The sequence below is a fragment of the Chelonoidis abingdonii genome, chromosome 9 (genome assembly GCF_003597395.2).
Source record: "Chelonoidis abingdonii isolate Lonesome George chromosome 9, CheloAbing_2.0, whole genome shotgun sequence".
In the NCBI taxonomy this organism is placed as follows: domain Eukaryota; kingdom Metazoa; phylum Chordata; order Testudines; family Testudinidae; genus Chelonoidis; species Chelonoidis abingdonii.
In genome coordinates this window covers 81,169,775-81,192,362 of record NC_133777.1, presented here as the reverse complement: position 1 = coordinate 81,192,362, position 22,588 = coordinate 81,169,775, and positions in this window count along the sequence as shown.

Genomic DNA, 22,588 nt, shown 5'->3' with positions numbered 1-22,588 from the left:
TGCAAATGGGTCCAGCTGGGGGCACCTCAGTACCCACTCGGGGCCCTGCAATGCACCCAAGCAGGTCCATGTGCAGGATCTAGCCCTAAGACTTCAACCATCCATAGCAGGGCAAAAGCCTTAGATATAGTAGTGCTGATGGGCTCTAAGTTTCATATGGTTTCTATTAAAACTGAAGTACAGTCAAAGCTTATGCCAACCCCGTCAATACAAATACCCTAGAAATTTGGGGTATTTGAAACCTACATCTGAATTGTGCAGCTCAGGCCCATATATAAGCAGCCCCGGGGCCAGGTGCTCTGCAAGTTTCATGAGCCCAGTAGAACCCGACCTAATTCTCAGGCCTGTGACCCCCAGCTCACCTGGTTTTAGGTTTCATGGTAAAGGTTCCACACAGCTCTAATTCCAGGGCCAAAAGGGAGCGACTGCTTACAAACGGCTGCTATGGCTGCTACCTTAGCTGCCTGAGGACATTTAAAAAACCGCCTGTGTGAAACATTATACACATCATTATACACATCATATATACATAAAATGATGTGTATAATGTTTCACACCATTTTTTAATTCTGCTGTTACTTCTTCCAGCTTATTTCTAGCAACAAAATATTATTTTTTGTTTAACTATATATATTTAGTCAACAAAATCTTATTTTTAACTGTATATCTATTTGGATTCAACATTACATATATATATATAGTTAAACAAAAAATAATATTTTGTTGCTAGAAATAAGCTGGGAGAAGTAATAGCAGAATCACTGCAGAAGTCTCTTCACCTCAAAAGCTAAGTGAATGCTGTTCTATTCGAACATTTAAAAATAAGACCCAGGATTCAACACAAGTCACAACTGCCAGCTGAATTTGGGTCTCTCTTGTTTTCCAATTGCTGCTCGTTGTGGAAGGGGCTGTTAGCTGGCCCCTCCCCACCTTTCACACAGCGATCTCACTCTCCTCTCACTTACCCAGTAGAAATTGGGATTTGCTCTGCTGATTCCACAGGCATTACAGTGATTTGACCCGTGTAAACGAGAGGAGAATGAAGCATGCCCAGGGAACACAAGAAGCAGCATTGTGGAAGCTCCTGCATGGATGTGCTGTTGTGGCAAATGTTTTTTTCCACCCCAAGTACACCCAGAAAAGAGTGGCCTGCAAACTTCTGTGTAGGAAACATATGTGAATTTCACAAAGTCAAGGCAAATCTCTCATAACGAATACGAAGAATAAGAAAATGATAGTAATAGCCTGGGTCCCGTGACAACTTGGGAATTCATGCCAAATGCCACCCTAACCAAGCATCTGAGACTGCGCATGGCTCAGTGTCTCATTTAGAGTTGCAGAGTCTGCAAACCCAACAGCAATAGTTACCCTGCCTCTATGACAAAGAACGAGCCCTGTGTCCACTGGCCAATGCTGGAGGTGGGAACACAGAAACTTTCCATCACTTCTAGACTGCATGAGTCCCATCCCCCATCCCATGGCGCTAACCTCTGCACACCTGAGGCCAAAGGTTCCACTACCTTGCAGTTTGTGTGGTCATAAATACTAGTGCAAAGTGAGTGCAAAATGGGTATAATAAGCTACCAAGTCAGTATGCTGCATTTAGCAGCCACTTGGCACTGGTGTAAATGGCTACACACAGCACTATGGAATCAGGTCGAGTGCCCCTTTGGTGTTTTCTGTTTTCTCTAGGATCTCAGGGTATGGCTACACTACCCACAGGATCGGTGGGTAGCGATTGATCTATTGGGGATCGATTTATCACATGTAGTGTAGACACGATAAATCGTTCCCCGAGCACTCTCCCGTCGACTGCTGAACTCCAGCTCTGCGAGAGGCGGAAGCAAAGTCGACGGAGGAGCAGCGGCCGTCAATCCCATGCCACGAGGACGCGAAGTGATTTTAAGTCGATCTAAGATACGTCGACTTCAGCGACGCTATTCTCATTGCTGAAGTTGTGTATTTTAGATCAATCCCCTTCTTACCCGCCCCCCCCAGTGTAGACCAGGCCTCAGAGGCAGAAGATCAATTAATTCCCCCGTAGGCTGCATACCTACAAGTTGTCTTCCTTCAGCAAAGGGTTTTTTAGAACTACTTAGAAACACCTTTTTTTGGAAATACCTTTTGGCTCCTTTGTCCTTACCTAAAGAGCAGACATGTAGGTATTTCTGAGGCTAGTCACCATGCCATCCATGGAGCCCTGCTGTGGCTAGTATTTCTTGGACGCACATTTGGCCATTGTTGTCACCCCATTTATCAGACAGGCTCAGTACTACCCACAGCAGCACAACAAGATCTGTACGGAGCACGTCTCTTCCAAGTATAACGTCATCCCACTGGCAACTGCTGAAGCTTGATTAATCTGATTTTTATCAAGGCACATCTACACTATAGCCGCTGCAACTGTGCCCTATAGTGCCATAGTTTTACATCAACAGAAGGAGTTAATCTGGCTCTCCAAGAGAGAGTAGCTAGCTAGGAGGAATTCTTCCGTTAACCCAGCTGCGTCTACACTGGGGTTAGATCAATCTAACTACAGCACATTTTTCACAGTCCTAAGCAATGTAGCTAGGCTGATCTAATTTTTAAGTGTAAACCAGGCCGCAAGGTGACCTGAAGTCCTCGAGTGATATCCTGGTGCTTCTGAAATCAATGAGAGTTTTACCATTGACTTCAATGAGGACAGGATTTCACCCCTAGATGCCACCAATGTGCCCAATAATTCCCTAAAACTTGTAGGATTTCATCTCTGACCATTTTTTAAAAAGAAACTGCTTTCTCTCAGTGAGCCTGGGCAAATGTGTATGGATCACTGAATCTTTGAGGTATAAATATAATATTAGTCACATATTAACACTGTTATTTATTTAAGATATTTGGAGAGGTTTTGTTTTATTCTGACAGCTGCCTGTTGCACAACTCAAAGTATATTCCTGTGCTATAACAGCTGTGTCCACACCGCTGTTACGTACCCTACTATATAGCGTAGTGCAGGGGTCGTTAACCTTTGGCACTGGCTGCGGTTTGCCGTCCCAGGCCAATGGGGGTGGCAGGAAGCAGCAGCCAGCACATCCCTTGGCCCGTTCCACTTCCCGCTGCCCTCATTGGCCTGCAGCAGCAAACTGCAGCCAGTGGGAGCCGCGATTGGATGAACCTGCGGATGCAGCAGGTAAACAAACTGGCCCGGCCTGCCAGGGTGCTTACCCTGGTAAGCTGCGTGCCAAAGGTTGCCAGCCCCTGGTATAGTACTATGAATAAAGCACTAGCGCCATTCAAGAGAATGCTCTAGTCACATTTACTCACTGGGCCAAGCTTTCAAAGGAGCTTCTGCCCCGCCTCTCATTCTTATCCCACTCTAGCATTTCCACAGAGAAATGCAAACCTGGGCTTTCACATGTGTAAACACGTGGACCCAAACAACTCAGTGTTGCTAAATGCCACAATTTTATTGCAATACTTGATGTTTTTCTTAAAGCCCTAGAAACTGGAGACCTGTGAATACACCAGAATCTCAGGTTTTTTTGTCGAGAAGTAATTTCCTAGCTCCTGTAGCTGCAGAGAAAAGCTTAAACGTGTGACTGTCAAAAGACAGAAAGCAAATAAAAAGATCTCCATATTTATTATTTTTAAAATCTCATGATTTTTATGCCAATCTCATGATATTTTGTGGTCTAACTCATGATTTTTGAGCACTTGGGGTTGGCGTACTGAAAACTGTACCCTCAAAAGCATGGCGACACAAAACTGCCCCCTCAGTCTTAAAGCCCACTTTGGAAAATGTGGCCAGTTAAGGCAACTACTGTGCCCAGCTGTGGCTTCTTAGCCCCATTAAGTAATTCACTCAGATTTCCTCCAGACATGCCCATTTCCAGGCTGTTTTTCAGCATGTTACAAAAACTAAAGATGCATTGTACATGGCTTGCCTGCCTTTGCCAAGGTAAATAAACTAATATATGCCTTCTTTCCAGGCATTCACAGCTGAACTAATGCAAATATTAACAACCATTAAATTAGAACCAAACTGCTGTGAGATAATGAAGAAGGTGAAGCTTGTGTCATGTGCATATTGCACTCCCATCTAGCTGCTGCTTTGCCACTAAAAAATCTGGCAATTAAGAGAAAAGTGATAAGACAGAACTTAATATTTCCAGGAAGCAGGACAGTTTTTCTGAAGAACTACAGTCCCGTTTGTTTTCCCTGGAGAGGCCTGTTGGCAAAAACAAGTTACTGATTCTAGAGTGGGGGAAAGGCTCCGAGATTCACACTGGACAAATACCCTGCCTCGGTCGCATGAACACTCTCATCCAAAGGGAATGTACCTGGGTATATCATGACCTCAGCTGAGTGCCTCCTGCGTGTGCTGTGCATCTCTGGGACTGCAGCTCCATTCACAATTCAATCCACATGCTGGGTCCAGCTTGCTTCCTGGTCTGCTGAAGAGCACCTCTACGTGCATTACTATGTGTATCAGCACCTGGGAGCCCCAGTCAGGAGTCAGGACTGCACTGGGCATGGCACTGAGCAAACACAGAACAGAGAGAGTCCTTGGCCTGAAGACCTTACAATTCAGTCAGACCCCCAGGACGGCGCAGAGTGTGAGTGGCGTTCACTGGCGCCAGTGGGGTAAAATAAGCTAGCTGCTGCCTTGGCCCATTATTCTGTGAGTGCGGCAAATTTGCACCCGCATGGCAAAGGAGTTATTCAGGTGCCATTCCTCAGTGCAAGCTAGTGAATATGTGCTAGCCCAGCCAGAACTTTGCCACATGCTACACGGGCCCACGCCAGGCATAAAGGAGACTATAAAACCAAAGGACACATGATTGTGCTACTGGCTGTCACAGTGGACAGCATGGAAGCACCTACGGTGGGTTTTTCAGGAATACAGCTAGGTTAGGAATTTCTTTTAACACTATTTCTTGGCTCTGTTCTGGCTGAGATCAGTGTGTGCATGGAACCAGCCACCTGAGAACTGGAAGTAGCGTAGCTGGCGGGGGCTGGATATAAGAATGAGATCTATAGAGCACTTCACTCTATAGTGCATACATTCCTCCCTCTTAAAGGGTGGGAAAGCAGTTGTGCTCCCCAAGAGTTTTGGGAATCATAATACCTCTCGGAAATGGCCCCTGCTCAAGGCTGTTCCACAATGGCACAATCTGGCTCTAGATATTTTTCCCTGGCCTTTTCACCCCCAGTACTAAACATTCTATCTCATGGGCAAGTCCGGAAGTTGCATCCTAAATTGTATCCTGAGGCCTGGTCTACACTGGAGGGGGGTGGGGGGTGAAATCAATCTAAGATACGCAACTTCAGCTACGAGAATAGCATAGCTGAAGTCAACATATCTTAGATTGATTTAGAATCACTTACTTGCGTCCTCGTGGCACGGGATCAACGGCCACTGCTCCCCCATCGACTTTGCTTCCGCCTCTCGCGGAGCTGGAGTTCAGCAGTCAACGGGAGAGTGATCGGGGATCGATTTATTGCACCTACACTACATGCGATAAATCGATCCCCTATAGATCGACTGCTACCTGCTGATCCAGCGGGTAGTGTAGACGTGCCCCGAGAAAGGAATATCTACAGTATACAGTTCAGTCTGGATCTCTGTTGCATTCACTGAGGTATCACATGCTGTCACTAAACTTGGACAAGACTGATTTTAAACACGCAGAGAGGTGGAGGCTCACGACAGAATTATTGCAGTGGCACTGACATGGTGAGTAATTTTTTAATCGTAGGATAGATTTCAGAAGTTCTTACTGAAAAAAAGCTCACCTCTAAAAAAAAAAAATTTCTGTGTTGGGTACATTTCGTAAGCCCTACACCTGAAGTTTAGCTCTGATTTGGTGATAAGTGTTTTTAACTATATGGCTCTCATTGTGGAGCTTAAACCCGTTGCAACAGCCTGGCAATTTAAAGCCACAAACTTTAATGTGGACTGGTACCTCTTAGCCTTCACTTTATTTTATTAATTAATGGTTGCATTCAAGAGTTTCTGGACGCATTTACCAGTAGCAGGAATTGTGTGACTTTCTGGTCATGCTGGTTTGAGGATCAAAAGAAAAGAAATTGAAATGCAGAGAAGAATTTGGTCTAAGCTGCTTGAGAATTTCCCATGCAAAGAAATGAAATGAGGACCCCCTGGCACCTTGGTGTCTGGCTCCAGCACTAAAGTGGTTTCCACTAGCAATAGAACATGCTGACAGGCTCTCCAGATAAGTAGGGCAAGGCTGGGGCACTCAGGCACTTGGCAGCATTAGACTCTGCAGTCTTGCTTGCACAGCTTCAGAATTGGTTTTAGAACCCCAGCTTCAGTGCCTGTGAACAATTCCTGTACCTAAGGTGTTTGACCCAGTAAAACTTCTTAGCAGCTCTAATCAACAGTTCAAGACAGTTGGAAACCCTCAGATCCACTACTGCAAATGTAAAAGAACGGGAAAGCAGATGCTGTGAACTTTGGACAATCTGACCTCCATGTTTGGTCCCAAATTTAAAAAGGGTTTCAATCTATCTACGATGGTACCTGAATACCATCCACATAAAATCCATAGCAGCAGTCCACACACTAGGGGTGTTCATGGAGTCACCAGGTCTTCTCCCTTTCCATGGCACAATTTTGCTTGGGGCCAGGGTTTAGATTTTGGATTTTTAAATGTTATGAATGAAAAATATTGGGGGGGGGAGTTGGGCAGAAAGGTGGAGGTTGGTTCTACAGGCAACATCTACAGAGACTGACTTCTTGGCTGCAGAGACTAATCATAGCATAGTTTGGCAGCATCAGGGTCTGGATTATTACATGTGTGGTTTTGGGTTTGCAGTTAATTGTCCTGACTTCTGTCTCTTTTAGCTATTTCAGTGCCTTCCTCCTAAACACGAAGCGCTAGGTTCCTAAACTCATAGCTTTCTTTTTGCAACCCTACAAAGCACCTATTGTTTGGATCAGTTTTACCAGAAAGGGTTTTCTCCCTCAAAATAGCATATGTCAGAGAAATAGGCAGTAATCTGGAATGCCTGTGAAACATTTGACCTGAGGCACCTTGGTGCCTGTTATTAAATTGAATGTAGCAGCTTCCATGGCAACTGCCTCATGGACCAGGTTTTACATACATGATGTGGAAATGGACAATATGGCCTTTGGTGTCCCAATACCCTGACATGGAGCCAGCCCTAGACCTGCACTGAGTGGGAAGGGAGCTTAATTGGCCTCTGGGGTAGGATTCATCTTAGACATATTTTCCAAATTTATGAACATAGAAAAATCAAAATCCCATTGTTTACCTGGGACTGCTTGTGCAAACATACATAGTAGCTAGCTTGAAGAATAAATAGAAATCAGTGAGAAAGGTTATCTTCAGGGACTAGTTGCAAGCTTCTTGTAATATGTTGATATTTCACATCCAGATTATGTAGTGGCATAAAGGTCTCAACTCCAATTACACAGTTGCACAGTAGAGTCCATCAGCCCCCTCCCCCCCACACACACTCCCACTCTCTCTCACGCAAACACACACGCACTTTTTTGTAAATCTCAAAGGTTGTCGTTCATTTTTATTTAATTGCACTGAGAAAGAAATTTCTGGATTAGCAAAGAAGCAAGGTCAACAAATGCTGTCCTGTCTCTTACCTGAGTGATCTTTTCTTAATTAGCTGGCCAGAGATGGAAACCAGAATATGGGGTGATGTCTCCCCCATGAAAAAAAATCCTCTGACATGGTGCCCTGTTATATGAAGACATTTGCTGGCTGCATCAGAAGGAAGGTAGTTTAAAGAATCTGGACACCACCTGACCCCGGTACTGGTGCTAATTAAATGCAGGCACTGTCTGAAAAATGACCCACGCCCAAGTACCAGTGAAAGTCTGTCAAGGAATAGGGGTCTAAGGCTGTTCAACAGAGGGCAAAATGGTTTCAACTTTAACTTACCCTCATGGGCAGGAAGGGTTTAAGAGCTACGGAGGGTTCAGATGCCGATGGGACTCAGAGGATATGATTCATCGACAAAAGATTAACAATTTAAGGGAGCCAGTGTTTGTACAGGACTGACATGTTTCTGACAGATTATTAAAGCAGGAACGCTAGCTATTGTTAAGGTAGCCTAAACGTTTCCAGCCCTATGCCCCCCACCCCTTTTTCCAGTTGCTCGCCATTTTTCAAAATTTCAAATAGAGGAGGATCAAGCCCCAAATCATGAGGAAACAGCACCTTTTTGCTCACACAAAAACTGACTGGCTGTTAGGCTGTCGCTCTGCATTATTGCCAGCCATGCAAGGCTGGGGCTGGCGTGATATATCATTTATTGCTTGAGTAACAGAGTAAACAGAATCCTACATCAGTCATTCCTGTACGAAAGTTTTTTACATTTCATGGCTGCCATAACTGACACACATGGGACCCTCCTTTTTGGAAGGCTTTTCTGTTTTCTTTTACATTCATGCATACTGATTTTGCACATTGTTAGGGAAGGTCTGGTGGTAGCTGAATTTGCCCTCTGTTGCAAATGAAATTGCCAAATTTCCTGGGAGTGCAATGAAGAGGTGTTAATGAGAGGAAAGCGAGGGAATGAATCACAGCCATCAAAAGTACAGTCTGCTCTTTGGTTGTCTACAGAACACAATGTTCACAGGGAAGTGGTTGAACAGGTTTCTTTCTCTGAAAATGGCCTTAAGAAGAACTGGGATTGTTTTCATAGGGCAAATGTCAACAAAATATAACTCCTTTTTTTATTGTAATGGAAACCCAAAATAAAACAGAAGAGAAGCACATGGGGCATAATTCAAATTATGCCATCTAAATCTCAATTCAGAATGATATCCAAGTCTAGAAAAGTTAATTTTGCTTTTTACACCTCTTCCCAATGATTTTTTAAAAAGACACATGTAGCTACAGAACCATAGCACAGTAGATGACCCATCAATTCTTTTCACTTCCACTTCAACATATTCAGTAGGTATAGTCCTATACTCAAAACATCAAGACCAAAATTTTAAAACTTACTTGCTGCATCTAATTCCATAAAGAATAAAACATGCAAGTGAGTGTTTGTAGGGTAGGACTTTAAGTTAGAGGAAGCTGTGGATTTCCAAGAGGCCAATATTTCTTTAATGGCCTGAGAAAACAAATGCTCACTATTGGATGCACACTCCCCAGACAAGATGTATGAAACAAACACACATTCTAATTTCAGGTCAAATGTAAATAAAGTAAATCCTGGATCTTGTCTCTCTATTAGTCCATGAAAGACTGGCTTAAGGACACTCCAATAAGGTTAGGTGAATAGAGTCACTATGGATATTTTTGCTCAGTTACACCATTCTCATGCAGTATTTGTTTTCATATAACTCCAAACGCAAAATCAATTAATCATTGTCCATTATCATGTGAAAATTGTTGATTGAACCCTGGGCCCAGTTTTGTTCACACTGAAGTCAATGCCAAAACTCCCACTGATTACAATATGTGCAGAATTCATACAATAATAATAATTAGCCCTTATGTACTGCTTTTCATCCCAATCATTCCTAAAAATATGAAATAGTTAGGGTTCCTTTAACTTGCTGACAGAAAAAATGCATGCATTAGTCATTATTTTTGTGGCTGCCCAGATGCTCTATGGCTTGATAATGTCCTAGATCTTTACCAGAAGAAAAGGGCTGAAGATCCTGGCCCCACTGACATCAGTAACAAAACTCCCATTGGCTTGAGTGGATTTTACCCAAGGTATCCACTCCAGAGAACTAGTATTTGATACCACTGTCAGATCCATCAGGAATACATCTGACCCCTTATGCTCAGTTTATAATAATCAGAATCATCATCTGTAATGGTGTATTTAAACTGCTTGTATTCAGGGGGAAATGTATGCGTATACTAACATATTGACCCTTCTATAAAGACTTCACTGTTTTTTATGAAGATTATACATCTTTTTTCTTGACCTACTTTGCTTTAGAAACTGAAAATGCAAATCTTGAAAGAGAAATAATTGATTTCAACACTATCACACAATATGATTATACCAGGGCTGGAACCTTAGACCCACAAAATTATTTTATAACAACACAGAGAGAATTCCCTTTGAGACTCTCCTAAAACAACACACTCCCTTAAAATAGCTGTGTGTATTGTTCCTTTGGCCTGAGGGGCATTGCATTCAAATGGTAGCTAGGGAAGGTTGCATTTTTATGCAGCTATCTTGTAATCTTATGGAAGATCATTTCTCAACCCCCACCACTCCTTGTCTTGCTTAAAGTGCTTGCTGTTTGTTTATTTATTTATTGCAATTTAAATTTAGCCAAGACCAGTGATGAATGCTTATGTGGAAAGGTTTAACAGAGTTTTCTTTAAATACTGACTTAGCTATGCCAATCTCTCTGGCTTCAAAAAAATTCCCTGTGATCAAGATTTAAATAAGGGCCAGAGACTGGAACTAGAATTGGAAAGTGGCATATGATCTCTGTTGATTGCTTGGCATAGCAAAATGGAAAACATCAAAGTTCCAGCAATCACTGTTTAAACATATTATGATCAGTATTCCAAGTACACCCCGTATTCTTTGTATTGTATCTGCCCTATGAAAAAGTCATAAACTTGGTATATCAATTGGATACCAGCAGTGATATATTCTCACAGGTAATTCTATTATTGTTATTGTTAGGACATTATGCTTTGACAGGATAACCTCTCTTATCAGGAAGGCATCTCTAGTCTCATTAATAACCTGGAGCTTTGTGTGTGTTACTCACTGAAGCCTATTTCTTCAAACCATATCTTGAGCTACTCTATAGTCACAAGCTGCGGGTTGTAAATCCAAATTGAAATCAGTTGTTTTGGAGGCAGACAGACACTGGAGCTGGGTTTCTTTTTCATTCAAATACCTTTAAAAATGGAGTCTGACAAATAAGCCCCACTTGTTGGTAAGTCTTTTGCTAGGTGCATTCAAGAGGAACTTGGCTAAAACTGGCAGCATGAATTTGATTTGTGCCGTTTCACAGGGCTGGCCAGAAAACAAGAATTCCATTTTGAGGAAGCAAAACCCCTTGGTTTTGTTCTACATTGGGATGGCCTGAACCAGGGAGATCCAGGACTCGAGCCTGGGTCTCCCACATGCTAAATGAGTGTTGGAACTACTGGACTATTCTGTGGCCTCGTGAGCTCCACCCAACCTTGATGCACGTTTTGTCAAAACATACATTTCCCCAAAACGACTTGGTATTGATGAATCAGCATTTTCTGCCAAAAATATTTAATTGGAAAACTCCTGAGCAGCTGTACAATTACAGTTTGTTTGCACAGGGATAGTGTGCATCCATTAGATTCTGTTATGTTTCAAGCACTGTATCTTCAGTGCAAATTGTCCCTCATTGGTTCAGTCATTTACACCATTGAAAGACAGTGGTAGCTGTGCTCCTAAGTCACTTAGACACTTTTGAAAATATCCATATCAAAAATGGTTACTAGTATTTTTTGGTATTTTGGTGTTCTCTATTGAGATTGCTTTAAAAACCAGAGCTTGTTAATGGAATTTTAAAGAGGTTTTGCTCTCGTTCAGGACAAAATATTTAGTTTTAAGTTCATATACTCTTTTAAAATTGATATGTTTTTGAAAGTTGGCTATTAAAACTTAAACACCAATTAATATTCATAGCTTTCTTTGTGATACATTAGTGGCAATTTAAAGACCTAGTTATCTTAGAATAAACCTTGATATAGCATAAAAACTTTTATTAGGTAGCGTTGCTACTTGTTCAAAAGACTAGTTGCTCTCATTCATTTGAATGGGGGCATTATATAGACATATAAAAAAGAAGCTGTAACAAAAAATATACTGCTCACAAATATGATTTTTTGTGAGTGTGGTGGTGTCTGACTTGGAAAGGAGACACGAATGAGTCATCAGTAACGTGCAGAATCGTGGCATGAACTGTGTTTATGGTACACCTTTGGACTCCACACCTGCACACTGCTAAGGAACCAGTCTCATCCTGAGCTACTTCTAATAATTAAAACCTCTGTTCTCAAATAGCTTTTCTGAAAAAACAGTGACATGCGCAATACATGACGCTGTGGTGTGGAGTAAAGGCTGTAAGGGAATTCCTTTGGGACACCTCATTTGTGAATTTGTCCCTCATAACTAATACGGCCATTCCAGCCAGTGGGAAGAGAAGCAGCCAAAGCAGGTTCTGCTGCTTAAAGGGGAGGAGAAAAAATGGAGCCCAGCCAGGACTCAGCAGCACCCACCAGCCCTGGATCCAGAAGTATCCAAGGGAGGATCCACACACACACTCTGGGGGGCACCACGACCCAAACAATGCCTCCCTTTCCACACCACGTAGCGTTGGGCAAGAACTCCAGAAAGGAGCCAGCCAGAAACTCCAGCCAACACCAGGACCTTTGGTTCCCTGGACATTCCAGTCAGAGCTGTGGAAAGTTCTTGCACTTTCTCGTCCCCGTGCTGACTGACTGTTCGCTCCAACCTCCTCTCTTCTCTCCCCCGCATCTTTTCATCTCAGCTTCACTCCACACCTGCCCCTCCAACCCTGCCCTATCCCCCTCACGTCCTTCCCTTCCCTTCTTTCTACTTATCTGATCCCCTCCTAAACCTTCACCCTATCCCAAAATAAACAAATTGTGGCACTAACGTGATGTTTGCTGCCATTGCAGCCTTCATTCTGCTTGTCTTTTATACCCCTGGAATTCCCCACCTGAGTCTGTCTTGTCTGTTTAGTTTTAGACTATATTATCTCAATGTTTCCTTGTACTCCCACGTCTATCTGAAATAGGGCTCCTACCGTAATAATAAAATAATAACAATAGCATTCCAGACAAGCGCTGATTCAAGTTTCTTATATCAGAGCAGGCAAATTTTAGGTAACACATGTGCTACAAGACATGCTAAGCACCACTGGGAACTCAATCAAGAATTCCTCTGCTCTGGGGTTTGTGGCTGCCCCATCACATCACTGATTGTTTAGTGATATGTCACCTTTCATGCTACATTGTCTAAACTTTAAAAAAACTAGAACTATGACATTGTCTGCAAACTACACTCCCTGCTGTTCCAATGGAGGTGCCTGGGCAACTAGGTGATGGACACAATATAACAATCATCCTTCAACATCTTCCTTGACATTCATTCTTTCAACAAAACTTTTCAACCTATTGTTATGGAGGGTGACCTACACCGCTTAGGGTCAATATCTGTCCTCCTGTGAGGCTAGCCATTCAGCCAGGCCTCTCTCAACTTTGTTTCCCAGATATTTACTGCATACACCATGCAGCTAGGACAAGCCCAAAGGTGCTACTCCAAGGAAACAATTCTGCAATGTGAATTAGTCTCCCCACGGCAATACCCGATGAGGTGCATATTATAACCTCCTAAGGGCTGACAGCTGCTAAGCTACTCCTCTCAATTATTATTACTTATTTATATTACCATAGTGCCCAGGAGCCCTAGTCATGGACCAGAACCTCATTGGGCTAGGTATGGTCATACAGAGAACTAAGGATACTTCCTGCCCCCAAAACTTTACAGCCTAAGTGTAAGACAAGAGACAGACAGATGGGGGAATACAGGAAACAAGAAGAGAATATTGGCCAGCATGACAGGCTGTAGTATCAGTGCACCAGCAGCCAACTCACCGTCAAGTGGTCAAGTTTTCTGTAAGCATCATGGCAAAGGAGATTTAGGGGAGATCTGAGGGAGGATAATAATTTCATTTTGCAGGCATTTATGTGAAGGGTCTCCCAACCGGGAGGGGCAGGTGAGTGGCGTCAGCCTTTATTCAGGGTGGGGACTCGAATCTGTAGAACGTTTTCCACGACACTGAATGCTTACTTGACTCTTTTGGCGCAGTTATTGAGCCATGTGTACTACAATGTTTTGCTCGACTGGTAGGTTGGCAAGTCTCCCTCGGTCAGAAGTTCCTCCTTGCTGCACTGTCCATCGCATCTCCAATGAAAATACCCTTTTTATATGCTAAATCCAACATCACCTTCCAAATGTAACAAGTTAAAGTGTTTGAGAGCTTGAAAATACCTTAAATGCTAGAATAAGCATAACTATAAAAAGCTTAACACCACATACCGAGGACTGTGCTGGAACCTTTCCAAAGGGATCCTGAAAGGGAATTCAGGACTACCTAACACTGCCACAGGTGAATGGGGTCCAGATTCCTTCCATCTGTTACTTCATCTGGAATTATTCATGAGCTGATGCTTGCCACTTGGGAGTCAAAAGCAGCTTCGTGAATGGCTGTTTGTCTCTCTGACTCCCCCGATACCCAGAATGAATTTTAACAGTGTCCGACCCATGAAAATGATCTTCACGTATTTTAAAAAAAAAGTTCATTTCAATGAATTCAGGTTGTTTGTTTCTTAGCCCCTCTTCCAAAATGTAGTGCTTTTCCTTTTGTAAGTTTGCTCAGTACTGTTGCCAAAATGATCTGCACAGTGTGTAGACTGAAATGCAGACTTCTGACTTCCAAGCTCCGGTTTGAAGAGTAATTTATGTTTGGGTGGAAAGTACATTTTCCCAGGCAGCCAGAGAGAAAAGAACATCTTTAAAAAAAATGTCGTGTGTGTGTGTGTGCATGTGTGTGAGCGTGTGTGTGTGTGTGTGCCTGCTGATATTTTTACAGCACAGGAATTCTTGCCCATGATAACTTGTCTTCCTGATGAACTAAGACTCCTGCTGTTCCAAATAAAACAATATTCAAGACATGTCCCATGGAACAGAGTGATGCTTGGTTCATGTCCCTTTTGCAGAATTATGCTTTTAAGATTCTTTCACACAGTCCCGCAAAGATGCCATTGTACCACTATCATTACATAGTTTAATCTAAAATGCAAATTTTAAATGGTCGCCCTATCAAATCTTTCTCAAAGGTCGGAGACTGCTGCTTCCTGAAAGCCATTTGTTTCTTCAGAATCTCCAATCATCATAGACACATATACTCAATAAACAGTCTAAATATTGAGTACCCTGTACATTCAATAATAATTTTATTGAATAAGTCTCTCTCTCTTTTCAAACATATCTTCTTGTATTATTCATAACTGGGTAACAGGAAATAAAGGAAATGCAAGGTGTGCCACTGATAGATTATTCAATATTCAAGGTAGAGAGGACATATTAATGTTTACCCATTAAGAAAATACTGAATCTACAAGTCTCTTTTCTCAAAATGCTAATAAATAAGATACAGTACTACATGTTTTTGATAAACAAGACCATTCTTAAAGCTCTTTGGATGCTAGGCTACCGATGAAAACGTACCCTATAGCAATCACAATAGTTTTACTACAGTTTTAAATACATCCCCATGGAATTTAGGCCATGGTATGGATCCCAGATATTGGTTCTTCCATGCCCTGTATCCCCAGACATGAAACATATAGTAGAATGTTGAATTAGCATATCAGGAGGGCAGAAGATTTTCATTCACATTATGACTGCATCTTCTCCAGTTATTTCTAACTGCCGTCCTAAAAAACATGCAATATACCCAGCACCCGTGAATTTCATTCACTGCACTTGGAATCTGACTGTGAGGATGGAACACAGATTTTCCACTGACAATGTAATTCATGCTGCCCTATGAAGGCGCTAAGTAGAGAGCTGTACAGTGGTAGAATGTGGATAAAATCTTCCTCCTTTCCCAAAGAACTGATATATCACAAATGCCACATACTAACTTCACTATGGCAAGAAGAATTAGTTCTAAAGCTGCTCCAAGCCCTTTGCCTCCGTGATAGTAGGTAGTACAGCTATTATTATGCCAAAGCAAGCACAGAACATACTGACAAAGGACCAGGTTCTCAGTGGGCATCTACTGGCATAGCTCCATCTAACTGCAATTGACACCAACTGAGAAAAGATCTATTGTGTCCCTCTCCCTACAAATGCTTCCTAGGCAATATTCTAATTATCTAAGGGCTCCCCAAAGCTTTCTGTGTTGTAAGATTTCCTCTGTTCTTATCCATTGTAAGAGTTTCCAGGGTTGCTCTTCAGTACAACAAACTGCAAGAACCCAAGCCCTCAACTGTCCTGAATGCACAAAGTCATTTCTGCACTGGACTGAAGATTGCTGCCCCAAACGGTTCATTATAAAAGTCTGCCTCTGCAAGTACATTCCAAAAGGTTCAACACAGGAAGGAGGGAGAAAACTTGTTCATCTTAGCCTCTAAGGATAGAACAATGGGCTTGAACTGCAGCAAAAGAAGTTTAGGTTGGACATTAGGAAAAAGTTCTTAACTGTCAGGGTGGTTAAACACTGGAATAAATTGCCTAGGGAGGTTGTGGAATCTCCATCTCTGGAGATATTTAAGAGTAGGTTAGATAAATGTCTATCAAGGATGGTCTAGACAGTATTTGGTCCTGCCATGAGGGCAGGGGACTGGACTCGATGACCTCTCGAGGTCCCTTCCAGTCCTAGAATCTGTGAATCTCTCTCTTTACACTGGTATGGTATGTTTTCAAGTAACAAGTCCAGGATGCAAAACCATGCTCTGAAGTATCCCTAGCCTCTGTTTGCCAGGAGCTGGAAATGGGCAACACGGGATGGATCACTTGTTCTGTTCATTTCATCTGAAGCACCTGGCATTGGCCACTGTCGGAAGACAGGGTACTGGGCTAGAGGGACCATTGGTCTAACCCATTATGGCCGCTGTTATGTTCTTAAATGACTCTTAGCATGAATGTTCTGCCTCAGTTGTTAATTATTGATCTGTGACTGTATTATTCTGCTCTCAGCCTTGGTCTGCTGAGCTATGCAGAGTTTAGTATTATGTTTTGTCAACATCCAGTACTAAAACTAAGTTATCTCCTAATTCAGAGTCATCCTATATCAGGAGCAGACCCTCTGGAGTCCTCTGAAGCATTGTATGTCTGAAATTCCATTTTAATTTCCTAGCAAACAACTCAAACCAAGTCATTTATATCTTTACCCTTGATAGGTGTGAATAAAACACAAGACAGACTTGAGGTACCATGGAACAATAATATGAATGGGTTGGGGTCCTCAAAGGTCCATGAGCAATTAGTTTATATCTCATTCTTCATTGTTCCAAGCCACAAAAATAACTACATGACAGAACCAGACAGAACCGAAAAAACCTGTTTTTTCAGAAGTACTGCACCAAGCTTGTTTGGCACAAACATTGATGAATATCTGTTTAAAAACAATTATGAACCAATTCAACTGGGAGGAAGAATTTAACCAAAAAATTTGAAACATAATTGGCAATTCCTTAAGAACACTTTACCAGATGCCCCAAAAGGGATGTAATCGATGAAGAAGGCCATATTGGTTAAAAAAACTGAGCTGGACTGAGCTTTTTAGGGGAAGTGAAGAAAGCTATAAAAAAAATTTTTAAAGAGTATGTAACAAATGAAAGAAAGAGGATGTTGAAAGTAATGAATATAAATCAGAAGCTAGGAATTGTAGAAAATTGATAAAGGAAGCAAAGGGACACAAAGAGAAATCTATAGCTAGCAGAGTTAAGGAAAATAAGAAGGATTTTTAAAAGTATATAAGGAACAAAAGGAATCCTAACAATGGTATTGGTCCATTACTAGATGAAAATGGTAATATCATAATCATACAGAAAAAGCAGAGACATTCAATAAAAATGTATATTTTGTATTTGGGAGGAAAACAGATGTTGTAGTCATATCATATGATAACACTCTTTCTATTCCACTAGTATCTCAGGAAGATGTTAAAATAAAGTTATTCATTTTCAAATCAGCAGGTCTGGATAACTTACATCTAAGAGTTTTAAAAGAGCTGGCTGAGGCGCTCATTGGACAATTAATGTTGATATTCAATAAGTCTTGAAACACTCGGGAAGTTCCAGAAGACTGGAAAAAAAGCTAATGTACCAATATTTAAAAATGGTAAATGGGATGTCCTGAATAATTATAGGCTGTAAGTCTGACATCAATCCTGGGCAAGATAATGGAACAGTTGATAAAGCAACAGATTAATAAAAAATTAAAGGAGAGTAATAATGCCAATCAGCATGGGTTTATGGAACATAGATCCTGTCACACTAACTTGATATAATTTATTCATGCCATTACAAGTTTGATTGATCAAGGCAGCAGTGCTGTTGTAATATATTAAGACTTCCATCAGGCCATTGACTTAGTTCCACAGGACATACTGTTGAAAAAACTAGAATGATTAAAATTAACATGGCACACATTAAATGGATTACAAACCAGCTAACTGAAAGTAACTGTAAACGGGAAATCATTATCGAGAAGCTCTGTTTTTAGTGAGATCCCACAGGGATCTGTTCTTGGCCCTACATCATTTTACATTTTTATCAGTGATCGGAAAGAAAACATAATATCATCACTGATACAGTTTGAATATAACACAAAAATTGGAGGCTGGTAAATAATGAAGAGGATGGGTCACTGATCCAGAGCAATCTGGATTGCTTGGTAAACTGGGCTCAAACAAACAATACGGGTTTTAATATGGCAAATTGTAAATGTATACATCTAGGAACAATGTATGTAGACCATGCTTCCACAATGGGATACTCCACCCTGGGAAGCAGTGACCTTGAAAAAGATTTGAGGGCGGAGGGTGGATAACCTATTAAACATGAGCTCCCCATGTGACACTATGGCCAAAAGGGCTAATGTAATTCTTGAGTGCATAAACAGGTTACTTTGCCTCTGTATTTGGCACTGGACTGCTGCTGGGGCCAGTTCTGGTGTCCACAATATAAGGAGCATGTTGATAAATTGGAGAGGGCAGGGCAGATGCTACCATTAAGGTGAACTAGGCGGTTGCCTAGGGTGCCAAGATTTTGGGGCACCAAAAAGCGGTGCCCCCAATTTTTTTTCTACAGCAGTTCCTCCCTGAATGCGCAGTCACTGCTCCACTTCTCCTGCCTCCCAGCCTTGCAGCACCAATAAGCGGTTTGGCGCGGCAAGCCTGGGAGGAGAATTAGAGCGGGGCAGCGTGCTCAGGGAGGACGCGGAGCAGAGGTGAGCTGGGGTAGGGAGATGCTGCATGGCTCCTGGGGGGGGGGAGCCTCAGGGCAAAGCGTGGGGGGATGCTGCTGCCGGGGTGTGGGGTCGCCTCAGGGGTGGGGGGTGGCAGGTAGCTGCTGCAGGGCTTGAGGGGGAGGCACAAGGTGGAAGTTTTGCCTAGGGTGCGAAACTTCCTTGCACCGGCCCTGGGAGAGGGTTCAGAGAAGCGCCACATGAATGAGTAAAGGATGAGAAAACCTGCTTTACAGTGACAGACTCAAGGAGTTTAATCTATTAAGAGCACGTCTTCACTAGCAACACTAAAGCGCTGCCGCGGCATCTAGCTCCCAGCGCTATAAAAAACCCACCTCCTCCACGAGGGGAATAGCTCCCAGCACTGGGAGTGCGGCTTCCCGCACTGGTGCACTGTCTACACCAGCACTTTACAGCGCTGAAACTTGCATCACTCGGGGGGGGGGTGTTTTTTCACACCCCTGAGCGAGAAAATTGTTGCGCTGTAAAGTGCCAGTGTAGACAAGCCCTTAGCTTAACAAAGAGAAGATTAAGGAGTGAGTTGATTACAGTCTAGAAGCACCGAAATGGGGTACAGATATTTGATAATGGGCTCTGTGACCTATCAGAGAAAGGTATAATGTGATCCAGTGCCTAGAAGTTGAAGCTAGACAAAGTCAGACTGGAAATAAGGTGCACATTTTTAACGTGAGGGTCACTAACCATTGGTACAATTTAGCAAGCGTTGTGATGAATTCTCCATCATTGACAACTTTTAAATAAAGATTGGATGTTTTTCAAATAAATAATAGGAATTACTCTGGGGCAGTTCTCTGGCCTAGGTTATACACGAGATCAGACTAGATGACCACAGTGGTCCTTTCTGGTCCTTTCTTGGAATCTGTGCAGCTATGACACCCCACTCATAGGACCTGGCAGATCACAGTGTCCTGCCATGTGACAAGTTTCCTGCTTTACATTAGTCATTTTTCAAGACCAAGGCAGGGAACTTGTGGGCCTCCCATCAGTTTTACCGGACAGAGAATGAGATCACCAGCCATTCCCCCAGATATCTCTTTTGTGAGGTTTCCTTACGAATGGGGCTTGATAGTAGGAATTAAGTCAAGGAGGCAGAAGAATGTTTAACTGCTATCCCAGTGGAGAAATCAGAAACAGGAACTGCGCAGGGAACAAACATGCATTAGAAAGGAAAGATGCACTAAGTATTTATGTTCTACAGAAGCTTCATTAGGTGGCCTTCGGCTATCAATGTTGGAAGAATAAAACTGGAACAACTGGAAAAGCAAAAGGGGAGAAAAAAAAACACCAAAGGGAAAATCAGAAGTAGACATTTTAAACAGGAAAAGCCTGGCGTCAGGACTGGCTGCAGATAACAGAGGGCTCTGCTGAGCACACAAACAAACAAAAAATAACAGAGGCAAATTGGCAAAATATTCCTTTGACTGCCTTAGCCACTGTGCTGCTACAGTTACAGGTCTCCAACCAGCACTGTAATTTGTCATTGCCTCAGAATCCTTTGCTGCAAAGAAAGCAGATTTTGCTGGCAGGGATGACTTTAAAGTTAAAGGGTTTTCTAACAAAACAACAAATAGATGGAAAAACCAGAAGCACAAAGCTTTAATGTTTCCCTTTCTGTAAAATGGTGATAATGATATTGACCTCCTTGTGATCTACTGGTGAAGAGGAGACAGCGAGGTCTGAATAGCTACTGAGGAGAGTCAGGTATGAATACAAAACTGAATTGTGCTGAAACTGGCAGAGAACAGCTCACCCTCTCGCAGTTTAAAGTATTTCCAATGCAGCTATTAACAGATCTACAGATCTTCTACTGAAGTCAATAGGAGCATTGGGTGCAAAGCACTTAACTGAGACTAAAGGCGTCTAAAGGTAGTTACATAGGGGTCAGAAGAAGTTGCAAGAGGCAGCAAGTTAAAGACAATTGGGAAGTTACTTTTACACCTGTTGCTATTTCACTCCTCTCTGCCCACCCTTTGGTGTGTAAGGCACATCAGCTTAGGCCTTGTCTACGTTAGGGTTTTGAGCCAATGACAGCCATCGATGGCCACTCATAGGTGTAGCTGCATTGTTGCAACCCCTAGTGAAGGGAGATGAAGCATGCAAATAGTGGCTTTTCTCTGCTAAGAGTTTGTACTGTTACAGCTTCAGCGATAACTGGCCACTGAGAGTTGCAATCAAGGCAAATCCCTAGTGTCGGCAAAACTTAACACTCACTGATGTGTATTTTATACACTAGTGGTTCTCAGCCAGAGGTCCGGGGCCCCCTGGGGGGCCATGAGCAGGTTTCAGGGAGTCCACCAAGCTGGACCATTGTTAGACTTATTGGGGCCCAGGGCAGAAATCCTAAGCCCTGGCATACAGGGCTGAAGCCCGGGGCCCTGAGCCCTGCCACTCAGAGCTGAAACAGAAGCCTGAGCATCTTAGTTTCATGGGGGCCCCTGTGGCCTGGGGCCCCAGGCAGTGGCCCTTCTTGCTATCCCCAACACTGGCTCTGGCTTTTATATGCAGAAAAAAGTTGTGGCACAGTTGGGCCGGGGAGTTTTTATAGCATGTTGGGGGGGGAAAGGGGGGAGCTCAGAAAGAAAAAGGTTGAGAACCCCTGTTACACACCACACACATCACCTTTGAACTAGGTCTTTGCCCTTCACTTTGTCTATAGCAAAATATACTCATGAACTAATGCTCTGATTTAGCCTTCTCCCAAATACGCCCTGCAATAGTCCTCAGCACTGCCTGCCTAAGGAAACTAGTTGTGAAGCCAGCATCACTACTGATCAACAAGATCAGGCCACTCTTCCTACCAGGGGAGGCTCTAGCCTTTCTGCCGCCCCAAGCACGGCAGTCAGGCAGCCACTGGTCACACACTATGACAACCCCAGGGGCTGTTTTAGAGACATCAGAAACTAGACAACTTGCAGCAGATGGGTTCACCCATGCCTCTGATATTTCAATGCCAACTCTGTAAGCAGGCTCTCTCGTTGTAGAGACTTACAGCTATGAATGGAAAAAAGGAGCAGTATGTTCTGGCTAAGGCACTGATATGGCTGCAGGGGTGGATTATTGTAATTAGTGCCTGTGGTCATGGACAATTTCTTTTCTCTCTTTTCTTTCTTCTGCTTCAACTGGATAATCCTGGTTCCCTCAAGAACCTGGAAAAGTCAGCATCCACTCACACAGAGCCTTGTGAAAACACATGGGAGGGGAGAACATCTAGGGGTACAAAGAGCCAGAAGTTACATTGTCCCCCCCCACACGCACACACTGTGCAAGTTGGACAAGCAGCAATGCAGAAAAGGTGATGGCCAGGACCTCGCAGCCACACAAAAGTCAAATTTCCGTGGAAGAAAACTGCCAAGGCCTTGTAGCTCTCTATCCATATGAGTGCAGTATCCCTGTCTCTTGGGTCCACAGTGCCTTTTCTTCTGCCCAACACCGGCAGCATGGCTGCCTCCCATGCCATGCTGACATTAGCACTCTGCCAGTGGCTGACTCTTCCAATGCGACGGGAAGTTAATGCTCAGCGTAATCTCGCAGAACACTTGACCTG